The sequence below is a fragment of the Hippocampus guttulatus genome, unplaced genomic scaffold, assembly GCF_054856545.1.
Source record: "Hippocampus guttulatus isolate MCC_2025c unplaced genomic scaffold, RoL_Hgut_1.0 HiC_scaffold_31, whole genome shotgun sequence".
In the NCBI taxonomy this organism is placed as follows: domain Eukaryota; kingdom Metazoa; phylum Chordata; class Actinopteri; order Syngnathiformes; family Syngnathidae; genus Hippocampus; species Hippocampus guttulatus.
Window position 1 is genome coordinate 225001 of NW_028233890.1, and position 10000 is coordinate 235000.

The window sequence follows — 10000 nt, forward strand, 5'->3', positions numbered from 1 at the left end:
AGGCCGAGTGCGGCCGGGAAAGAGGCCACTCGGTCGGATTGGGAGTTTGAAAAAATTCCCCCATTCATTTTCAATGGCGGAGGTACCAGGGGCAAGGCTGGGGGTACCAGGGGCGAAGCTGGCTGGGGGTACCAGGGGTAAGGCTGAGGGTACCAGGGGTGCCGCTGGGGGTACCAGGGGTAAGGCTGAGGGTACCAGGGGTGCCGCTGAGGGTACCAGGGGTGCCGCTGGGGGTACCAGGGGTGCCGCTGAGGGTACCAGGGGTGCCGCTGAGGGTACCAGGGGTAGGGCTGGAGGTACCAGGGGTGCCGCTGGGGGTACCAGGGGTAAGGCTGAGGGTACCAGGGGTGCCGCTGGGGGTACCAGGGGTAAGGCTGAGGGTACCAGGGGTGCCGCTGGGGGTACCAGGGGTAAGGCTGAGGGTACCAGGGGTGCCGCTGGGGGTACCAGGGGTGCCGCTGAGGGTACCAGGGGTAGGGCTGGAGGTACCAGGGGTGCCGCTGAGGGTACCAGGGGTAAAGAGCGGGCCGGCCCGGCGGGCGAGTGTGGCCGGGAAAGAGGCCTCTCGGTCGGATTGGGAGTTTGAAAAAAATCCCCCATTCATTTCCAATGGCGGAGGTACCAGGGGCAAGGCTGGGGGTACCAGGGGTAAAGAGCGGGCCGGCCCGGCGGGCGAGTGTGGCCGGAAAAGGGGCCTCTTGGTCGGATTGGGAGTTTGAAAAAATTCCCCCATTCATTTTCAATGGCGGGGGTACCAGGGGTAGAGCTGGGGGTACCAGGGGTAAAGAGCGGGCCGGCCCGGCGTGCGAGTTTGGCCGGAAAAGGGGCCTCTTGGTCGTATTGGGAGTTTGAAAAAATTCCCCCATTCATTTTCAATGGCGGAGGTACCAGGGGCAAGGCTGGGGGTACCAGGGGCGAAGCTGGCTGGGGGTACCAGGGGTAAGGCTGAGGGTACCAGGGGTGCAGCTGAGGGTACCAGGGGTAAGGTTGAGGGTACCAGGGGTGTTGCTGGGGGTACCAGGGGTCACCATTCATTTTCAATGGGGGAGGTACCAGGGGCAAGGCTGGGGGTACCAGGGGTGTTGCTGGGGGTACCAGGGGTAAAGAGCGGGCCGGCCCGGCGGGCGAGTGTGGCCGGAAAAGGGGCCTCTTGCTCGGATTGGGAGTTTGAAAAAATTCCCCCATTCATTTTCAATGGCAGATGTACCAGGGGTCGGTGTCCGCCAGACGGCGGTGTGGTAGGCAAAAGGCGGGCCGGCTCGGCGAGCGTGCGTGCCCGGGAAAAAGGCCTCTTGGCCGGCGTGAGAGTTTAATAATAGCGGGCCGGCTCATCGAGCGTGCGTGCCCGGGAAAAGGGCCTCTTGGCCGGCGTGAGAGTTTAATAATAGCGGGCCGGCCCGGCGAGCGTGCGTGCCCGGGAAAAAGGCCTCCTTGCAGGCGTGAGCGTTTAATAATAGCGGGCCGGCCCGGCGAGCGTGCGTGCCCGGGAAAAAGGCCTCCTTGCAGGCGTGAGAGTTTAATAATAGCGGGCCGGCCCGGCGAGCGTGCGTGCCCGGGAAAAAGGCCTCCTTGCAGGCGTGAGAGTTTAATAATAGCGGGCCGGCTCGGCGAGCGTGCGTGCACGGGAAAAAGGCCTCTTGGCCGGCGTGAGAGTTTAATAATAGCGGGCCGGCCCGGCGAGCGTGCGTGCCCGGGAAAAAGGCCTCCTTGCAGGCGTGAGAGTTTAATAATAGCGGGCCGGCTCATCGAGCGTGCGTGCCCGGGAAAAGGGCCTCCTTGCAGGCGTGAGAGTTTAATAATAGCGGGCCGGCTCTGCGAGCGTGCGTGCCCGGGAAAAGGGCCTCTTGGCCGGCCTGAGCGTTTAATAATAGCGGGCCGGCTCATCGAGCGTGCGTGCCCGGGAAAAGGGCCTCTTGGCCGGCCTGAGCGTTTAATAATAGCGGGCCGGCCCCGCGAGCGTGCGTGCCCGGGAAAAAGGCCTCCTTGCAGGCGTGAGAGTTTAATAATAGCGGGCCGGCTCATCGAGCGTGCGTGCCCGGGAAAAGGGCCTCCTTGCAGGCGTGAGAGTTTAATAATAGCGGGCCGGCTCGGCGAGCGTGCGTGCCCGGGAAAAAGGCCTCCTTGCAGGGGTGAGAGTTTAATAATAGCGGGCCGGCTCATCGAGCGTGCGTGCCCGGGAAAAGGGCCTCTTGGCCGGCGTGAGAGTTTAATAATAGCGGGCCGGCCCCGCGAGCGTGCGTGCCCGGGAAAAAGGCCTCCTTGCAGGGGTGAGAGTTTAATAATAGCGGGCCGGCCCGGCGAGCGTGCGTGCCCGGGAAAAAGGCCTCCTTGCAGGCGTGAGCGTTTAATAATAGCGGACCGGCTCTGCGAGCGTGCGTGCCCGGGAAAAGGGCCTCTTGGCCGGCCTGAGCGTTTAATAATAGCGGGCCGGCCCGGCGAGCGTGCGTGCCCGGGAAAAAGGCCTCTTGGCCGGCTTGGGGGATTGAAAAAAAATCCCCCATTCATTTTCAACGGGAGGGGTCGGCGGTACCGCTTGGTGTCCGCCAGACGGCGGTGTGGTAGGCAAATGGCGGGCCTGCACGGCGAGCGTGCGTGCCCGGGAAAAAGGCCTCCTTGCAGGCGTGAGAGTTTAATAATAGCGGGCCGGCCCGGAGAGCGTGCGTGCCCGGGAAAAAGGCCTCTTGGCCGGCGTGAGAGTTTAATAATAGCGGGCCGGCCCGGCGAGCGTGCGTGCCCGGGAAAAAGGCCTCCTTGCAGGCGTGAGTGTTTAATAATAGCGGGCCGGCTCATCGAGCGTGCGTGCCCGGGAAAAGGGCCTCTTGGCCGGCGTGAGAGTTTAATAATAGCGGGCCGGCTCATCGAGCGTGCGTGCCCGGGAAAAAGGCCTCTTGGCCGGCTTGGGGGATTGAAAAAAAAAATCCCCCATTCATTTTCAACGGGAGGGGTCGGCGGTACCGCTTGGTGTCCGCCAGACGGCGGTGTGGTAGGCAAATGGCGGGCCTGCACGGCGAGCGTGCGTGCCCGGGAAAAAGGCCTCCTGGCCGGCGTGAGAGTTTAATAATAGCGGGCCGGCTCTGCGAGCGTGCGTGCCCGGGAAAAAGGCCTCCTTGCAGGCGTGAGAGTTTAATAATAGCGGGCCGGCTCGGCGAGCGTGCGTGCCCGGGAAAAAGGCCTCCTTGCAGGCGTAAGAGTTTAATAATAGCGGGCCGGCTCATCGAGCGTGCGTGCCCGGGAAAAAGGCCTCTTGGCCGGCGTGAGAGTTTAATAATAGCGGGCCGGCCCGGCGAGCGTGCGTGCCCGGGAAAAAGGCCTCCTTGCAGGCGTGAGCGTTTAATAATAGCGGGCCGGCTCATCGAGCGTGCGTGCCCGGGAAAAGGGCCTCTTGGCCGGCGTGAGAGTTTAATAATAGCGGGCCGGCTCATCGAGCGTGCGTGCCCGGGAAAAAGGCCTCTTGGCCGGCTTGGGGGATTGTAAAAAAAAATCCCCCATTCATTTTCAACGGGAGGGGTCGGCGGTACCGCGTGGTGTCCGCCAGACGGCGGTGTGGTAGGCAAATGGCGGGCCTGCACGGCGAGCGTGCGTGCCCGGGAAAAATGCCTCCTGGCCGGCGTGAGAGTTTAATAATAGCGGGCCGGCTCATCGAGCGTGCGTGCCCGGGAAAAAGGCCTCCTTGCAGGCGTGAGAGTTTAATAATAGCGGGCCGGCTCGGCGAGCGTGCGTGCCCGGGAAAAAGGCCTCTTGGCCAGCTTGGGGGATTGAAAAAAAATCCCCCATTCATTTTCAACGGGAGGGGTCGGCGGTACCGCTTGGTGTCCGCCAGACGGCGGTGTGGTAGGCAAATGGCGGGCCTGCACGGCGAGCGTGCGTGCCCGGGAAAAATGCCTCCTGGCCGGCGTGAGAGTTTAATAATAGCGGGCCGGCTCGGCGAGCGTGCGTGCCCGGGAAAAAGGCCTCTTGGCCGGCGTGAGAGTTTAATAATAGCGGGCCGGCTCGGCGAGCGTGCGTGCCCGGGAAAAGGGCCTCTTGGCCGGCGTGAGAGTTTAATAATAGCGGGCCGGCTCAGCGAGCGTGCGTGCCCGGGAAAAAGGCCTCCTTGCAGGCGTGAGAGTTTAATAATAGCGGGCCGGCTCATCGAGCGTGCGTGCCCGGGAAAAGGGCCTCTTGGCCGGCGTGAGAGTTTAATAATAGCGGGCCTGAGAGTTTAATAATAGCGGGCCGGCTCGGCGAGCGTGCGTGCCCGGGAAAAGGGCCTCTTGGCCGGCGTGAGAGTTTAATAATAGCGGGCCGGCTCATCGAGCGTGCGTGCCCGGGAAAAGGGCCTCTTGGCCGGCGTGAGAGTTTAATAATAGCGGGCCGGCCCGGCGAGCGTGCGTGCCCGGGAAAAAGGCCTCCTTGCAGGCGTGAGCGTTTAATAATAGCGGGCCGGCCCGGCGAGCGTGCGTGCCCGGGAAAAAGGCCTCCTTGCAGGCGTGAGAGTTTAATAATAGCGGGCCGGCTCCGCGAGCGTGCGTGGCCGGGAAAAAGGCCTCTTGGCCGGCGTGAGAGTTTAATAATAGCGGGCCGGCTCGGCGAGCGTGCGTGCCCGGGAAAAGGGCCTCTTGGCCGGCGTGAGAGTTTAATAATAGCGGGCCGGCTCATCGAGCGTGCGTGCCCGGGAAAAGGGCCTCTTGGCCGGCGTGAGAGTTTAATAATAGCGGGCCGGCCCGGCGAGCGTGCGTGCCCGGGAAAAAGGCCTCCTTGCAGGCGTGAGAGTTTAATAATAGCGGGCCGGCTCCGCGAGCGTGCGTGGCCGGGAAAAAGGCCTCTTGGCCGGCGTGAGAGTTTAATAATAGCGGGCCGGCTCGGCGAGCGTGCGTGCCCGGGAAAAGGGCCTCTTGGCCGGCGTGAGAGTTTAATAATAGCGGGCCGGCTCATCGAGCGTGCGTGCCCGGGAAAAGGGCCTCTTGGCCGGCGTGAGAGTTTAATAATAGCGGGCCGGCCCGGCGAGCGTGCGTGCCCGGGAAAAAGGCCTCCTTGCAGGCGTGAGAGTTTAATAATAGCGGGCCGGCTCCGCGAGCGTGCGTGGCCGGGAAAAAGGCCTCTTGGCCGGCGTGAGAGTTTAATAATAGCGGGCCGGCTCATCGAGCGTGCGTGCCCGGGAAAAGGGCCTCTTGGCCGGCGTGAGAGTTTAATAATAGCGGGCCGGCTCATCGAGCGTGCGTGCCCGGGAAAAGGGCCTCTTGGCCGGCGTGAGAGTTTAATAATAGCGGGCCGGCCCGGCGAGCGTGCGTGCCCGGGAAAAAGGCCTCCTTGCAGGCGTGAGAGTTTAATAATAGCGGGCCGGCTCCGCGAGCGTGCGTGCCCGGGAAAAAGGCCTCCTTGCAGGCGTGAGAGTTCAATAATAGCGGGCCGGCCCGGCGAGCGTGCGTGCCCGGGAAAAAGGCCTCCTTGCAGGCGTGAGAGTTTAATAATAGCGGGCCGGCCCGGCGAGCGTGCGTGCCCGGGAAAAAGGCCTCTTGGCCGGCGTGAGAGTTTAATAATAGCGGGCCGGCCCCGCGAGCGTGCGTGCCCGGGAAAAAGGCCTCCTTGCAGGGGTGAGAGTTTAATAATAGCGGGCCGGCCCGGCGAGCGTGCGTGCCCGGGAAAAAGGCCTCTTGGCCGGCGTGGGAGATTGAAAAAATTCCCCCATTCATTTTCAATGGCGGGGGTACCAGGGGTAGAGCTGGGGGTACCAGGGGTAAAGAGCGGGCCGGCCCGGCGTGCGAGTTTGGCCGGAAAAGAGGCCTCTTGGTCGGATTGGGAGATTGAAAAAATTCCCCCATTCATTTTCAATGGCGGGGGTACCAGGGGTAGAGCTGGGGGTACCAGGGGTAAAGAGCGGGCCGGCCCGGCGTGCGAGTTTGGCCGGAAAAGAGGCCTCTTGGTCGGATTGGGAGATTGAAAAAATTCCCCCATTCATTTTCAATGGCGGGGGTACCAGGGGTAGAGCTGGGGGTACCAGGGGTAAAGAGCGGGCCGGCCCGGCGTGCGAGTTTGGCCGGAAAAGAGGCCTCTTGGTCGGATTGGGAGATTGAAAAAATTCCCCCATTCATTTTCAATGGCGGGGGTACCAGGGGTAGAGCTGGGGGTACCAGGGGTAAAGAGCGGGCCGGCCCGGCGTGCGAGTGTGGCCGGGAAAGAGCCCTCCTGGCCGGCCTGGGAGATTGAAAAAAATTCCCCCATTCATTTTCAATGGCGGGGGTACCAGGGGTAAAGAGCGGGCCGGCCCAGCGTGCGAGTTTGGCCGGGAAAGGGGCCTCCTGGCCGGCCTGGGGGATTAAAAAAATTCCCCCATTCATTTTCAATGGCGGGGGTACCAGGGGTAGCAGTACCGATTTTGGTCGTTAGGGGCGCTGTAGTAGGTAAACCAGATATGCGGAGTTAGGGGGTCAAGAAGGCGAAAGGCTTAGAAAGTGACCGTTCACCAAAATACTTTCCGAAACGTATATAGGGGGGCATGTGTCGGACGAGTCACCATGCTTTCTCGATGCTGGAGGTACCAGGGGCACAAAGTTGGCCGGGAAAGATGCCTCTTAGGCGGATTGAAAGCATGAGAAAATGCCCCCCATTCATTTTCAATGGCGGAGAGCGGGCCGGCCCCGCAGCCGAGTGTGGCCGGCGGAGAGGCGTCTCGGTCGGATGAATGAAGCGTGGAGCCGGCCTCTGACGGCGGAGCTCCGCACTTTCGAATATTTTCTATCTCCCCCTCCGGGCGGTCGACGGCAGTTGGGAAGGCCGCCCGAGAGGCGCCCGGGGCGGATACCTCGGGCGAAAAGCCGGCCTCTGACGGCGGAGCTCCGCACTTTCGAATATTTTCTATTTCCCCCTCCGGGCGGTCGACGGCAGTTGGGAAGGCCGCCCGAGAGGCGCCCGGGGCGGATACCTCGGGCGAAAAGCCGGCCTCTGACGGCGGAGCTCCGCACTTTCGAATATTTTCTATCTCCCCCTCCGGGCGGCCGACGGCAGTTGGGAAGGCCGCCCGAGAGGCGCCCGGGGCGGATACCTCGGGCGAAAAGCCGGCCTCTGACGGCGGAGCTCCGCACTTTCGAATATTTTCTATTTCCCCCTCCGGGCGGCCGACGGCAGTTGGGAAGGCCGCCCGAGAGGCGCCCGGGGCGGATACCTCGGGCGAAAAGCCGGCCTCTGACGGCGGAGCTCCGCACTTTCGAATATTTTCTATTTCCCCCTCCGGGCGGCCGACGGCAGTTGGGAAGGCCGCCCGAGAGGCGCCCGGGGCGGATACCTCGGGCGAAAAGCCGGCCTCTGACGGCGGAGCTCCGCACTTTCGAATATTTTCTATTTCCCCCTCCGGGCGGCCGACGGCAGTTGGGAAGGCCGCCCGAGAGGCGCCCGGGGCGGATACCTCGGGCGAAAAGCCGGCCTCTGACGGCGGAGCTCCGCACTTTCGAATATTTTCTATTTCCCCCTCCGGGCGGCCGACGGCAGTTGGGAAGGCCGCCCGAGAGGCGCCCGGGGCGGATACCTCGGGCGAAAACCCGGCCTCTGACGGCGGAGCTCCGCACTTTCGAATATTTTCTATTTCCCCCTCCGGGCGGCCGACGGCAGTTGGGTAGGCCGCCCGAGAGGCGCCCCGGGGCGGATACCTCGGGCGAAAAGCCGGCCTCTGACGGCGGAGCTCCGCACTTTCGAATATTTTCTATTTCCCCCTCCGGGCGGCCGACGGCAGTTGGGAAGGTCGCCCGAGAGGCGCCCCGGGGCGGATACCCCGGGCGAAAAGCCGGCCTCTGACGGCGGAGCTCCGCACTTTCGAATATTTTCTATTTCCCCCTCCGGGCGGCTGACGGCAGGTGGGAAGGCCGCCCATTCATTTTCAATGGCGGAGGTACCAGGGGTGCCGCTGAGGGTACCAGGGGTGCCGCTGAGGGTACCAGGGGTGCAGCTGAGGGTACCAGGGGTGCCGCTGAGGGTACCAGGGGTGCCGATGAGGGTACCAGGGGTACGGCTGAGGGTACCAGGGGTGCCGCTGAGGGTACCAGGGGTGCCGCTGAGGGTACCAGGGGTGCCGCTGAGGGTACCAGGGGTTCGGCTGAGGGTACCAGGGGTACGGCTGAGGGTACCAGGGGTGCCGCTGAGGGTACCAGGGGTGCCGCTGAGGGTACCAGGGGTGCGGCTGAGGGTACCAGGGGTAAGGCTGAGGGTACCAGGGGTGCCGCTGAGGGTACCAGGGGTGCGGCTGAGGGTACCAGGGGTAAGGCTGAGGGTACCAGGGGTAAGGCTGAGGGTACCAGGGGTAAGGCTGAGGGTACCAGGGGTACGGCTGGAGGTACCAGGGGTAAGGCTGGAGGTACCAGGGGTAAGGCTGGAGGTACCAGGGGTAAGGCTGGAGGTACCAGGGGTTAGGCTGGAGGTACCAGGGGTAAGGCTGGGGGTACCAGGGGTAAGGCTGAGGGTACCAGGGGCGAAGCTGGCTGGGGGTACCAGGGGTTGGGCTGAGGGTACCAGGGGTTGGGCTGAGGGTACCAGGGGTAAGGCTGAGGGTACCAGGGGCGAAGCTGGCTGGGGGTACCAGGGGTGTTGCTGAGGGTACCAGGGGTGCCGCTGAGGGTACCAGGGGTTAGGCTGGGGGTACCAGGGGTTGAGCTGAGGGTACCAGGGGTAAGGCTGAGGGTACCAGGGGTGTTGCTGGGGGTACCAGGGGTCGCCATTCATTTTCAATGGGGGAGGTACCAGGGGTAGGGCTGGGGGTACCAGGGGTAAAGAGCGGACCGGCTCGCCGGCCGAGCGTGGCCGAAAAAGAGGCCTCCTGGCCGGATTGAGAAATTAAAAAAATTCCCCCATTCATTTTCAATGGCGGGGGTACCAGGGGTATGCAGTACCGATTTTGGTCGTTAGGGGCGCTGTAGTAGGTAAACCAGATATGGGGAGTTAGGGGGTCAAGAAGGCTAAAAGGCTTAGAAAGTGAGCGTTCACCAAAATACTTTCCGAAACGTATATAGGTGAGCATGTTTTGAATGGGTGACCTCCAGGGCGACACAGGGGAGGCCCCTAAGAGTATAATCAGACCATCGTGAGGGTGTTTCCAGCCACCCAAAAGCACTGGAACGGCCTCTGACGGCGGAGCTCCGCACTATCGAATATTTTCTATTTCCCCCTCCAGGCGGTCGACGGCAGTTGGGAAGGCCGCCCGAGAGGCGCCCGGGGCGGATACCCCGTGCGAAAACCCGGCCTCTGACGGCGGAGCTCCGCACTTTCGAATATTTTCTGTTTCCCCCTCCGGGCGGTCGACGGCAGTTGGGAAGGCCGCCCGAGAGGCGCCCGGGGCGGATACCCCGTGCGAAAACCCGGCCTCTGACGGCGGAGCTCCGCACTTTCGAACATTTTCTGTTTCCCCCTCCGGGCGGTCGACGGCAGTTGGGAAGGCCGCCCGAGAGGCGCCCGGGGCGGATACCCCGTGCGAAAACCCGGCCTCTGACGGCGGAGCTCCGCACTTTCGAACATTTTCTGTTTCCCCCTCCGGGCGGTCGACGGCAGTTGGGAAGGCCGCCCGAGAGGCGCCCGGGGCGGATACCCCGTGCGAAAACCCGGCCTCTGACGGCGGAGCTCCGCACTTTCGAACATTTTCTGTTTCCCCCTCCGGGCGGTCGACGGCAGTTGGGAAGGCCGCCCGAGAGGCGCCCGGGGCGGATACCCCGTGCGAAAACCCGGCCTCTGACGGCGGAGCTCCGCACTTTCGAACATTTTCTGTTTCCCCCTCCGGGCGGTCGACGGCAGTTGGGAAGGCCGCCCGAGAGGCGCCCGGGGCGGATACCCCGTGCGAAAACCCGGCCTCTGACGGCGGAGCTCCGCACTTTCGAATATTTTCTGTTTCCCCCTCCGGGCGGTCGACGGCAGTTGGGAAGGCCGCCCGAGAGGCGCCCGGGGCGGATACCCCGTGCGAAAACCCGGCCTCTGACGGCGGAGCTCCGCACTTTCGAATATTTTCTGTTTCCCCCTCCGGGCGGTCGACGGCAGTTGGGAAGGC